Below are 13,306 nucleotides of genomic sequence, written 5' to 3'. Positions count from 1 at the left end.
TCAGCCAGGTCACGATCTCGCGGTCCGTGAGTTCGAGCCCCGCGTCAGGCTCTGGGCTGATGGCTCAGAGCCTGGAGCCTGTTTCCGATTCTGTGTCTCCCTCTCTCTCTGCCCCTCCCCCGTTCATGCTCTGTCTCTCTCTCTGTCCCAAAAAAAAATAAATAAACGTTGAAAAAAAAAATTAAAAAAAAAAAAACTATATGCAGATAGGATGGTCTGCCACCCTGAAGAGGGAGTGTCCAGGAGATGTAAGTGGAAGCTGTTGGGTGGGGCTTATTGGAAGACTCTTCTTGGGGCCCTTTGGCCCTTCTTCACATCTTTCTTTCTATCTAGAATGCAGATGGGATGGCTGGCACTACAGCTGCCTTCATGTAAGCATGAGGGAAAGGCCAAGAGAAGCACAGAGACATCAGCTCTGACATGCTGGAGCTGCTGAGTCAATGTCAGATGCTGCCTGCTTCTGGACTCATCATGTGAGAAAAATCCCTGCAGGGCATCAAATGGAGAAGTTAAACAGGTAGATGGATAAGTCTGGAGCTGAAGTGTCAAGGGTGCATTACAAGGGAGTGGGTGAGATAGTTCAGGGAGTAGATAGATAAATGCTTGCTTGCTTGATTGATTGACTGATTGACTGATAAGAAAGATGGTCCCGGAGAACACCAACCTTCAAGGAAGAGGCTGGAGAAAAGGAACAGCCAGAGAGAGAAGGCACTTGGAACATGTAGAGTCTTGGGAACCAAAGGAGGTCAGAGACGTTGGAAGTGATGAGTGGTCAACAGTACATGTGACAGAGAGGGCCAGTGGCCGACAGCAGAGAAGGGGACTTGGTGGCCATCGTGACAAGAGCTGAAGAGACAACACTGATTACTCCATCCTGAAAATTCCATCTGGCATCCAGAATGCCCATCTGCCCAAGGGGTCCTACAGACCCTCGCTGTAGGACTGTTGGCACCTCGCAGGCTTGCAGCTCCCAGGAGTCCACACAGACAACAAGACAATGGACAGAGAATACTTCCTTCCTGACACAGTGACCGGGAGATACTTTGGACATGATTACTGTACATGCGCTTTCTCCCTGTTCCCAGCCTGTGCTCAGATGCACTTGATCTTGTTAGATTTGATTCTTCTTTGCTCAAAGGGCATGCAGATAGGTGTTCAATACCAGCTCTGCCTCGTGCCCTGTAGGCCCCAGGCAATTCACTCGACAAGTTGAAGGCAGAACAGAGGCTAGAGCTCAGGTCTTCCGATTACAAATCCATCAGGCCTCTAAACCCACGCGTGGAACATTTCCTAGGTGTGGCTTTTAACAAATGTATTGGAGGGTTGGCATGCTGCCAATGTTTTGCTGGCTAGGGGTAGGTACTGGGATATTTTTTGCAAATTGGGTACTCCGTCATGTAGAAAAACATCTTTTTAGGGGGTAAAACATCTGGAGTTATATTGCATGAAAAGAAACTGAAGGCCAGGTTACACACTTAGTACACAGCTCTCTGGGTTTTAATGATGCTCAAAGATTCAGAATGTTCAGCAAATCTGTTTGTTGTTGCTCTGACTTTCAATGTTTCCCTGGGGAGGTGCTGGTAGTTTTTTCTGTCTGGTTTAACCCAGTAGGATTCTTAGGGAAGGATGTGTCTCCCCGAGCTTGAACAATATCCCCATGAAAGTTCCAGATCTCAGAAATTCTAAGTCACAAAAATAAGCTTCTAAAAATAGAGATTGCCTGGCAAGAACACAGGTCTTGTCATACTCAACCCAGCCCCACAGGCAGATACCAGGCTTGAAGGTGTTAGTATATGGGGCTTCTGCTCAAGGGCATAACTGTAATCAGAAAATCTAGCAATGAGTAGAAGACTGGACACAGAATAAGGATGTGATAAAAGGCTATGAAAGATTGGGCAGAGTGCCCAGAGACTTACAAAGCGCTGGTCTTGGAGTTGGAAACCCAAATTCTAGTTCTGACTTGCCACTGATTGTCTGTATGCGTTTAGTGAGCCCTTTCCCCTCTCTGGGCTTTAGTTTATGCATCTATAAAATAAGGATGGTAAATTCCAAAGCCTAACTACTTCAGAGTTGCTGTTGAAAACAGTATAGATGTGAAGCATCAGTCCATATAAAAGGACTGTCCTCTGGTGATGGGGCTCTGCTTAAGCACATCCAGACAGCCCGGCGTGCTCTATGAGTAGCTGTGGAAGATTCTTCCAAGCAGAAGCATGTGTTTTCCTCTGAAAAGGGCTCTTATTGAGGCCATTTATGTGAGTGCTTACAAGGATTGTATGGGCCACTCACTAGCACCTGAAGTTAAGCTGGGAACCAGCCCCTTCCCTTGTCTCATCGACATAAGACTGAATCTCAGAAACCCAAGTGTGCAAGACAGATACTTTAGCTGCAAGTGCTATAACTGATGGCCTCTGTTTGGTGGGATTAAATCTACCAAAGCAAGACAACAGATCTGGTGGTGGGCTTATGTCCAGAGAAATTGACCTCATCTTCACTATCACCCAGTCAGGTATTGCAGATGCTTCTGTGAGCAGGGGGACAAGCCAGTCTCCTGTGTTTAGAAAACATCTTGCCCCTTGGGAACTTCTGAATCTTGAGTGTGCATGTATGTGTATGTGCATGTGCATGAGTGTGCATCTGTGGGGTGTGCATTTTGTGTCTATGTGCATGTTCATGAAGGCATGTGTGCGTGCTTATATGGGTGTGTATGTGTAAATGTTTGCATCCATGTGTATTTATGTCCATGCACATACATGGACTTGTGTTTGCGTGTATATGCATGTGATTGTTTGCCCAAGTGTATGTACTTACTGTCAAAAGGAGGGAGGTTTGTTCAATTGCACCAGGACCAGAGGGATGATTTAATAAGCCCTGGGTCTCCTTGTCCAACATGCTGAGCTATGGAAATGGCAAAGCCTTTCCAAACCTGAAAGACAGATTAGTTCATTTTCAGGTTTTGCCGTGAATTGGTGGTTCCTGGGATGGCTAATGGCTCAGAGAGGCAGCATTTGCATCCAGCAGTGTCAGAGTGGCTGTGGGATTAGTGGCTAGGGGGTGATTTAGGATAGCTATTTGGAAACATCTACCATTTTCCAATAATGCTTGAGAAATTGCCTCTCCTGAGAAATTTCACGAGGGCCTCGAACAGTGATGAAGGAGGCCAGGGAAAATGCAGATTCCTCTTGTCTGAGCAGCACAGCTGCAGGCATCGAGAAAGCCTGATATCCCAGATACCTCTAGGCAGATCGGCTGCATCGATTGCACTGTTGCCCGTGTGGGCCTGCACACGTGCTCGTCTCCCTGCACCTCCCCGGGGTCACCCCCCGACATCTATCTGATGAAATTAGTATTTGAAATACAATAAAGTGATTAGTTCACTTGACTGTGACAAACATATTTAATCTTCACCGATCGATAGTGTCAGAAAACCAGCACCATTAGTTAAATTATCCCCTGGACTCAGAGAAGCAAACAGCCTAATTGAAGAAGGCAAACACCCAAGGCCTCCTTTTAGCCCAGGCACTTCCCACCTTGCGAGTATGGAGGGCTCTGATTTGAACCATAGCCATAACCTGATTTCTCTTCAGTAACACTGTCTGGACCCATCTGGGCCTCAGTTTCCCCATCTGTCAGCATAGTGCAGAGATGGGGAAAGGAGAGACTCTGGAGCAATGATCTGTTCAAATCAGCACCACTAACTAGCTGACCATGGACAAGTGCCTTAACTTCTCTGTGCCTCAGTTTCTTCACTGTAAAATGGGGATGTTGATACTAGCATCTGGGTTTTGGGGAGGGGCAGGTGAAAGAGGCCTGGCCTGTGTCCTACCCATGGTGCTACACTGCCACAGTTTGACCACGTTGGCTCCTTCCCTCTCTCAGCCTCAGTCTCTCCATCTGTAAATGATAGGAAGTGAGATTGCAGAGGTTCCTGTAGTCCTAATGTTCCATAAACTTTGGAGCCTAACTTTCTTGTCGATGTACATTGGAGTTACTAGAAGTTAGCCAGGGCTGGAAGGCTAAGTGATCTCATAGCCAAGGGAGGATGCCTTTGAGGCAACATAATTGTTTTTGGATGTGGCAGGATAGAGGTTAGGGTTAGTAACACAAGGAACTATGCTTTCTGGGTGTGAAATGCAATCAATTCCATTTCATTTCAGCCCAAGAAGTCTCAAAGGCCTGGTGTCCACAGTGGGTCTGCTGGTGCCAGGGGGAGGAAATGTTTTACTTACTCACTCACTCATCCAGTATTTGTGAAGCATCATCTTTATGGAAGACCTTGTATTGGGAGCTAGAGACATAGGGGAGGACCAGTCCCAGCCTTTGTCCTTTGTCTCCAGGGACTCAGACACATGAATAACCACCTCCAGTATGATGTTGTATTAATTTCCAATGGCTGCTGTAACAAATGACCACAAACTTAGTGACTTAGAGCAATACAAATGTATTATGTTGTGGTTCTGGAGGTCAAAAGTCTAACACAAGTCTCATTGGGCTAAAATCATTGTCTTAGGAGGACTATGTTCCTTTCTGGAGGTTGTAGGGGAAAATTCAATTATTTGCCTTTTCCAGATTCTAGAAGCTGCCTGCATTCTTAGCCCCATCATCACTTGACCTCTGCATCCACTGTCACATACCTTTTCTGTACCTCACACTCCTGTCCCCTTCTTATATGGATATATAATGAATATATGGATATATATGGATATATACCTTATATGGATATATAATGGTCTTAATTGGACCCACCTGGATAATCCAGGCTATTCTCCCCATCTCAATATCCTTAATCACATCTGCAAAGTCCCTTTTGCCATGTAAGGTAATATATTCAAAGGTTTCAGGTTTATTCTACCTACCACAGACATAAAAGTTCCAAAGCTGGAATAAGACCAGGGGTCACTCTTCCCCAGAAGGCTTAAAGGTACCATCAAAAGTGGTCCTTGAAGCATAAGTAGGATCTGGGTTTCTGAAGCAGGAGGAAGAATGTCCTAGGCAATAGGAACAATAGCAGCAAATGCTTGGAGGTGGGAAATAGTGTAGTATGTTTACAGAAAACCGTGGCTGGAAATGAGCAGTGAGGCAGGAGAGAGAGGCAGAGGCCAGCATTTGGAAGACATTGCATGCCATGCTTTGATGATGCAGAACCACAGAAAGGTTTTAGATAAGGGAGCAGTCAGATCAGACTTGAATTTCATGAAGATTATTCTGGCTAGAAAGGGAGTATTGATAGGAGGGGGGAAACTGAGGTCAGAAACACCAGCAAGAAGGCTGCTATGGAGATCCGAAATGATTAAGACATTGATGGGGACAAGAACTCTCAGAGGCCGCAGGTGGGGTGCTGGTACCTGGCACTGATTGGGAAGAGGATGTGAAGGAAAGAAGGCTTAGACGACCCCAGGACTCTGGCTTTGGTGATGGTGGAGAGAAGAGCCAGAGCCCCTAACTAAGAGAAGCCTCTTGTGTCTAAGTCCTTCCTTCAGGATGGCCACAGCCTCGGGCCACTGTGAGCTGCGCATACACAGGCATATTTGTATACCCACCTATTGCAGGCCCCGGGGTGACTGAAGCAGGGCCCGCTGCCCCACTCCAGACCTGGCTGGTGCTCCCCCTGCAGAACGGAACACCAACGCTCAGCTGCTGCTGGAACACTGCCTGGGCATTTTCACATGCTGCAGACCCAGGCCGCCGCGCCCTCTGACGGGTATATAATCTATTTTCTCTAGCACTGATTGTTGGAGAAAAATCCTCCTGTTTCCAATTACTCTGTGGGTCAGGCTGATAAAATGTTGGACTGAAGGTAATTTTCAATGAATAAAATGTGTTGGGTGTGGAGTATCATTAAGAGAGAACAATGCCCTGAACAAACACTTCCTGCAAGAAAGCCCACTGTGAAAGAGACTCAGCCCCCAGTTCTGCTCCAGTTCCCCAGGCTGGCAGATTTGTAGACCTCAACTGGAAAGGACTGTGAGAGTCACCTGAGCTACATCCCTCCCTTCGATCCACTCAGCAAGAAACAGGACAGCAGGGTGGTCAAGCCACAAGCTGTGGAGTCTCACAGCCCTGGCTTCTCTCTCTCTCTCTCTCACCAGCTCTCCCTCTCACCAGCTAGAGACCTCAGCAAGTTCTTCAGGAATGCCTGTCAGCCTTATTCGCTTTATGGTGTCCTGGGGAGCACTAAACCTTTGCCCTTGGCATCCCTGGGGCCTCTCCTGGACATCACTTTGACTTAAGGCTCCCTCCTTAGTAGGGATGCACCTGAGGAAGGGGAAGAGCAATTAACACCTTTCCAATCCCTGGGGGACGGGCCCTGCCCCCTGCCAATTACTGCATCTGGACCCACCTGCTCTTGAAAGGGGTGACCAATTATCAGAAATAAGTGTGAAGGCGAGGCTGCTTCCCAGAGTCTCATTACCTGCCTCTTCAACAGCCTGTAGAGGAAGGAGAGCCCTATCTCTGCTCCCCCTAGAACAGGAGGATCAAGGAAAGATGAGGATTTTCTGAGTATTAACCCACCTGCAAGAAGGAAAAAAGCTCTCTCTGCACTGTCAATGGAATTCAGTCAGAGGCTTCTGGGTGTTTTTTTTATATATATATAAATTATATGTGCATGTTTCTGGAAGATAATGCATTTAGATATTTGCCTGTGTTTCTTCTGTCTTTTCCCTCCTGGTTCCAAGAAAGAATCTGGTCTTTGCTCTCCATTGACTCTGGAGGAGCTGCTTACGGGCATCAGTTCCCACTTGGCCTTTGTTTTCCAAAACCCTGAGCTACTGGAGGGATTCACCAAGGGAGGCAGGGAGAGAGGAGCTGGCTGTGAGAGGGGAGATGCTCCAGCAGGGTTGTGAGGGGCTGAGGCCCAGACCCACTTTCCTGAAGTGCCATAGGAGGTGGCAGTCCTCAGAGGGAAATGGCTGAGTGCCCTCAAGGAGGCTGGACTCTGCCTGCACAGTGCCCAGGCTCAGAGACCACAGGGCAGCTGGCAGTGACCACATGCAGGCCAGGAAGGGAGCCATTATCCCCTTCTCCCTGCAGGGAGGGTGAAGTGATCATTCAATTTCCTAAGTGCCTGAGTCCGAATGTCCCCTGCATCCTGGCAGGGGTAGGGAAGAGGTGGAGGCTGGGAGTGTGAGCTAGAAAAAGTGAAGCAACATGATTTGTCATACTGATTCAGGAGTTTGAAAGAAGATACAGGTTATGAGGGATAGTAAAAGGATAAGCCATACCAGGCTCCAGCTTGTGGGATTGGGTGCCTATATGTAAATAACTAGAAGGACATTCACTAAATGTTCACAGTTTTCCCTGGGTGAAAGAGATAAGAGGGATTGGTATTCTGTTGTTTTGGTAACGGATCTCTCAAAAATGCTCTCTAGTAGGATGTTTTACTTCAACAGTAAGAAAAATAACTAGAAATGATGTACCACGCCTTTAGTGGCCTCTCATTACCTGCAAGCTAAAAGTGAAAAACTGCGTGGCATAGTTTTCAAGTGTTTCCTGCTTCCCAAATCTCCCCTCCCTCTACACCATTGTGTCTTCCTGTGCTCTGCCTCCCATCCTGGCCATTCATCCTTCAGGATTCAAACTCAGAAATGCCCACTGTGGGAGAGCCAACTCCTCCTCACCTACTTCTGCTATGGCCCTCATGATCCTGCACTGCAGTGCTCATGTCCATGTTCTCTCTCCCCAGCCAGCCTAAGATTGCCACAATCCAGGGACCAGGTCTAATTAATTCCTACCCCCAGCCTCTGGCTCAGGCCTGGGCACATAGTCAGTGCTGATTAAATGCTTGCTGAATGAGCTGTGGAGAACTGGGGTCATTTCCTCTTCGTACACAGGGCTCCTTCTCTCTCTGAGGGGGATGAGGTAGGCAGTGCTCCTCCCCCAACACATGCCTACAGATGGTAAGACCGGAGTGGGGACACATGACAGGCCTGCTTATCTCTGGGGTATTATCATCCCTGTTGCTCCCTGTGCTGATGGGCAGATAACAATGGGGACTTTCATGAATCAGGCTGCAATGGCCTTCAAGCAGATTCTTCAGGTTCCTCCGAGATGGCCACTGCCATGCACCAACCCCTTAGCAGGCAATTTGGTTCCAAAGCACTCTGCTTCCCATCCCAGCTTTCCTTCCATTTGAACCCTCCTGCACCTAGCAATCCAGAAGGTGTGTTTACCCAAGGAGGGTGAGGTGGGGAGTGAGGAGGCCTGCAATGTATGCCATACAGGCTCACTCAAAACAACATGGAAAGAACTAGAAATGCAAGAGCCTCTGCTACCCGGTGTACATCTCTTCTCCACAACTGTCCACTCCCGTAGATCTCTTCTGTACATGGCCTTACTGGAGACAATTTTCCACAGATCTCATGTTTCTGCATGTCTTACAAACAGAAACACTGTCAGCTTTCACTCCAATCTCTCTTTTCATGGATATTTGTATAGGGAACAGCCTTGGAAAATAGAGATCATTTCTCCCTCTAGGGCAGAGGACAGGTATATTTGCTGTCCAGTGAAATAAAGGTCATGTCTCTCTCTGGGGTGAAGATAGATTTGTGTATGAGCTATTGTAAAATATTTGGGCTATCTATACTTGGGCATCCTCGGATTTGGCACACATCCATTATGCATGTAATAACTACTGAGGCTGCTCTGATCCCCCTGTAGGACTTGGGGAGGAAGGGAACTGGTGTGAGCAAGAAATGCATGCTGGTTGCTATCCAAGGGATAATAAAGTCGTTTGTCTCTGACCCAGGAGTCTCATGTCTTCTGCCACCCTCCATGTAACTGTGGCAGGCTTGTTTGCTAGCTTTCAGGGAGGAAAAATTTCAGACCTTCACAGTCCTTGAGAGGTTTACATTCAAAGGAAATATTGAATTTTATAAAATCAGCTTCCAGTTTTCCTGTAGTTTTATAAAACCAGGAGTGGGTCTGGAATTTGTTGAACTGGGTGCTAGTCCTTTATATACATCATCTCACTGAAGTATGTATGATAAACCCCATCTTACAGATGAAGAAACTGAGGCTCAGGCAGGTGAGGGGACTCACCTAGAAGGGACTGAATTAGAGGACAGTCAGCCCTGGTGCATCTATCTCATCCCAGCAGTGCAGAGAGCTCAGAGCAGACTTGGAGCCCACTTTGTGGCAAGAATCTAGGAAACAATAGGTGTTTCTATAGCAACCAGCTTCCCAAGGTCCACATCAATGCAGCAAGCCTCAACACTGAACCTGACCTGAGGGTCCCTGGGCTGCATCCTTAGGGGTTATTCCCAGGGAAATATTCTTTTGGCCTCTCCTTGGTAGAATCAATTCAGAGAGAGGGGAGACCTCAACCCTGGTAACCACTGGAGTTGAGAAGTGCTGGAATGTGTATATCCTCCTGAAGTGGCTAGACATTGCCATGATGGGAGTCAAGCAGTAAATACAAACTGAAGACCTAGCATGTGCCAGACATTGTTCTAGGTAGTAGGCATAGAGCAGTAAAGGGGACAGAAAACCTCTCTGCTTTCATTTTAAAAGGTAAATATGTGATTAAGTAGGGGGTAGTCATAAAAGTGTTACCAGCAATAACAAACAAAAACAAAAATAACAATAAAAACAAAACAGGATGAGGGCATAGATGGCAAATGAAGAAGGGCTGATGGTGGAGGTCAAGAAAAGTTTCTCTGACCAGAAGAGGTTTGAACTGACATCTGATGGAAAGAGGAAGTGAGCCAGATAAATACATAGGGGGAGAGCACCTCAGATAGTGAGGACAGCGAGTACAAAGGCCCTGGGGAGCAGTGAGCTGGCTAAGTGGCTGAAACGGAGTGATCAAAGGTGAGCCCAGTAGGAGATGGGGTTGGACCTGAGGAAATGAGGATGGCCACCCACTGAGGCCAGGCACAGTGGTGTTTATATCCTGAGGGCTTTCATTTTCCATTTTTGAGCTTGAATTTCCTTACCTGCTCCATGAAGCCAGTGACATCTTCCCTGATGAGATAATGTATCTAAAGCATGATGTCCTGGCTACTGTAATTATCATGGGTTTATTATTGCTTAACTTCAGTGTCTTCTCCTCACTGTGCTCCTATTCTTGCACCACTAGAATTGGATGCTGTCACTGCAGTGACTTTGGGCCTGTGAGCTGGGGCACCGGTGGGGTGGAGGGTTGAGCCTTTACCAGTAATTACTGCTCCTGGGAAGCCCTCTTGGCTCAGCTCCACACTCAGCATGGCGAGGAAGACAGCCACTTGTCAGAAGCCTCCCAGAGAGACCACCTGGAAATGAGAGCAGCCCTGACCGGGGGAGCGTAGCTGAGGTGGGGGGAAGGGCGTGTGGGCCCCTTTGTCATTAGGCAGCCAGAGCTGGAGGGATCGCTCCGGTTTAAATTAAGGATTTAATGAGATGAGGCCAAATTAGATGCAATTAAAAAGACACTTTAGAGCTGGCAGACGACCAAGAGAGGCAGTAATGACTTTCCTAGAAGGGAATCCCACAGGCTGGGGGTGGGGAGGACCAGGAGGGCTTGGTTTTCTACTCCTGGAAACATTGGAGGTTGGGGGATGGGAGGATAAAATAGTGCTTAGTGAGGCCCTGCGCCTCAGAGTGCTCACAGTGCTGGACGGCGCTCAGATGTTGGCCCAGGAAGGGCCTTTGAGAGACTGCCAAGGCTTATGGTTTCCAAACTGGGATTTTTAATGCCTGCAAGGATCCAAAGAAGACCTTTACTAACTTTACCAAGCACTGTCTAAATATATATCTTAAACTATTTTAAATCTTGAAACAAAAATGCCGTGCATGCTTTCAAATTTTAGTCCATGGGGGCTAGCCAACATGCGCAGTGAGATTCTCTGCTACCCTCAGGATAAAGCTTCCATGGTGAGCCTGGCCTTCCGGTGGATTCTAAGCAGATGGCACCATGGCTTGGGAAGGTTGCTCACCTCCCTCACTGTACTGCACCCCTTGGGTAATTCAGGCCTGGACCTAAGTTCACATGGCACATTGTCATGTGAGTCCACTCCCAGGTGATTAATGTCCAGCACAGTTAGAGGTCTGCTCTGGGCACCACAGATGGGCTGAGGAGTCCCAGGAGAGTGGGTAAAAGTGCCAGAAGTCTTGATACTATCATACTGGACTATTGCTTGGTGTCAGTTTGGGCACTTCTTGTTTAATCTGTTAACTCCAATGAGCTCAGTATGGTCCCATGGTTCCTCTGCTTACTATTCTAGATAATGTGTTTTAGATAAAACTGAATCCTAAAGCATGGATTTAACATGCAAAACAAAATCAATTTGACTGTCAGGAAAGTTTGGGTGAAGAGCTGTCAGAGATGGGCACTGAGGCATGAGATTTTCTTAAATGACAACCCTGAACATCCTTCAAACTGCATTTGAAAAGTATTTTTCTACCAAACAATGAATATTTAAACTAAGAAACCTATTCATCATCTCTCTCCAAATTTAACACTTACTGTTTAAGGAATGAGAGCAGGGCTTAGGTATTATTAATAATTCAACCCTGAAACAAAATAATTGCCTATTATTTCTCTTGAAGTTCCTGGATCAATTTAATTGGAGAATATTCTGGGATTGGAAGGTAGAGCGTTTTGAAAATCTGTTACCATTTGCGACTACTTTTCCGGGTGGAACAGGATTTTAATAATACAGTGAAACCAAATCTAAATACTGAAATAAATTGGATATCGATACGGATACTGGATTGCAACTATTATTTATAATGCCTGATTTCAAATTATTTGGGTTATTATTGAAATAGCCTTATTATTCTCATTGGTTGACTTTATAATAAGTAGTGCTTATACATTTGAAATGAAACATAAATTTATAATAATGTCACTCTTGTCAGTTTATGTAATGGACTTCCACTGACAAACGTGTTTGACTATCACTGCTGAAATGGTTGGAAACTGTTGACTTAGTCCAACCCCGTGGTGGTACAATCAAGAAACAGACACCAGAGAGAAGCAGAGGCTTGTTCGTTCAGGACCACAGAGTCAGCAGCAGGGCTAGGCTTAGAAGGGAGATCCCCTGACTTCCAGCTATAAAGAGACCCAGCTCTGCCTCCTGCCTCCACCTGGTCCACACTCTCTGCTCTCAGTGAGACCTTCTCCCTTCTTCTCCCATCCATCCCTTTCCACGCAGTGCTAAGCTGTGACTAAGTTCCCTCTTTCAAACTCTGGGGTGGATTAGAACAGCAGTTTCAAACCCTTCTCCCTGGAGCCGCCATGTCATATGGGGGAGTCTGGTGGCCCACTATCCGAGAAAGGGGAGACTGAGTTAGCAAAGTGCTAGCCTCCAACCCCACTGCAAACAAAGATGGTGAGTGGGACATAGCACAGTGCTTGAGCACAGAGATGCCTGGTTCAAAGCCCACCTGCCCCCTTTTACCAAAGTAAACCGGGTATGGTAAATACTGCCTGCCGAGTAGGGATGTTATGAGAACTTAGGGAATCAATCCACGTAAGTCACGTATAAACTAGTTGATAACTCTTAGCCATTATTACGATTTTTTAAATGTTTATTTATTTCAAGAGAGAGAATGAGCAGGAGAAGAGCAGAGAGAGAGGAAGAGAGAGAAAATTCCAAGCGTGGGACTCGGGGCTCCATCTCACAAGCATAAGATCATGATGAACCGAAATCAAGAGTCAGACACTTAACTGACTGAGCCACCCAGGTGCCTCATTATCTGTTTTATAATAAGGGATTGAAGTAAGATGTTCTGTTTTCTAAAGGATTTGGCTGCTAAGGAATGTAGGGCAAAAAACTGGCTTAGAACATAAATCTAAAATATTTCACCCTGGCATCTGAAGTCTTCAGCCTTTTCCATCCCTCTACACCTGCCTTCCTATGTCTTCTCACTGCCCACAAGCTGTACCCCGCCCACCGAGGCCTCCATGCCTTTGCACATGCCACTCCTTTTGCTCATGCCTCATCTTACAAGGCCTCCCTTTTACACCACCTCTTCCCAGAAGCCATCTGTGGTAGTGCACCTCGATAGTGGCAACTCCAGAATTTCTATAGGAAAGGTCAACGGCAGCACTGTATTCAGGCATGGGGACTGATTTCTATGCCACAGAGAGGAGCTTGGACCTGATCCTACAGGGTGCTCTGGAATGTAAGTCACGCCACTGGGTTGTCCTGTCCCAAGACCAAGGAGCTGGGCACCTGCCAGTCATTAGCTAAGGGAAAGCTAAATTCCCAGACACTTCAGTCTGTCTGAACTTTTGGGAAGGGTTTCCAGTAGCCTGGGGCAGGCTACTGAAGGGGAGTCACAGGTGTAGACACTGGAAGCAAAAGCACATGGAGGGCAGGGGAGG

The sequence above is a fragment of the Leopardus geoffroyi genome, chromosome D4 (genome assembly GCF_018350155.1).
Source record: "Leopardus geoffroyi isolate Oge1 chromosome D4, O.geoffroyi_Oge1_pat1.0, whole genome shotgun sequence".
NCBI classification, from domain to species: Eukaryota; Metazoa; Chordata; class Mammalia; order Carnivora; family Felidae; genus Leopardus; species Leopardus geoffroyi.
This window is presented reverse-complemented; position numbering follows the sequence as displayed.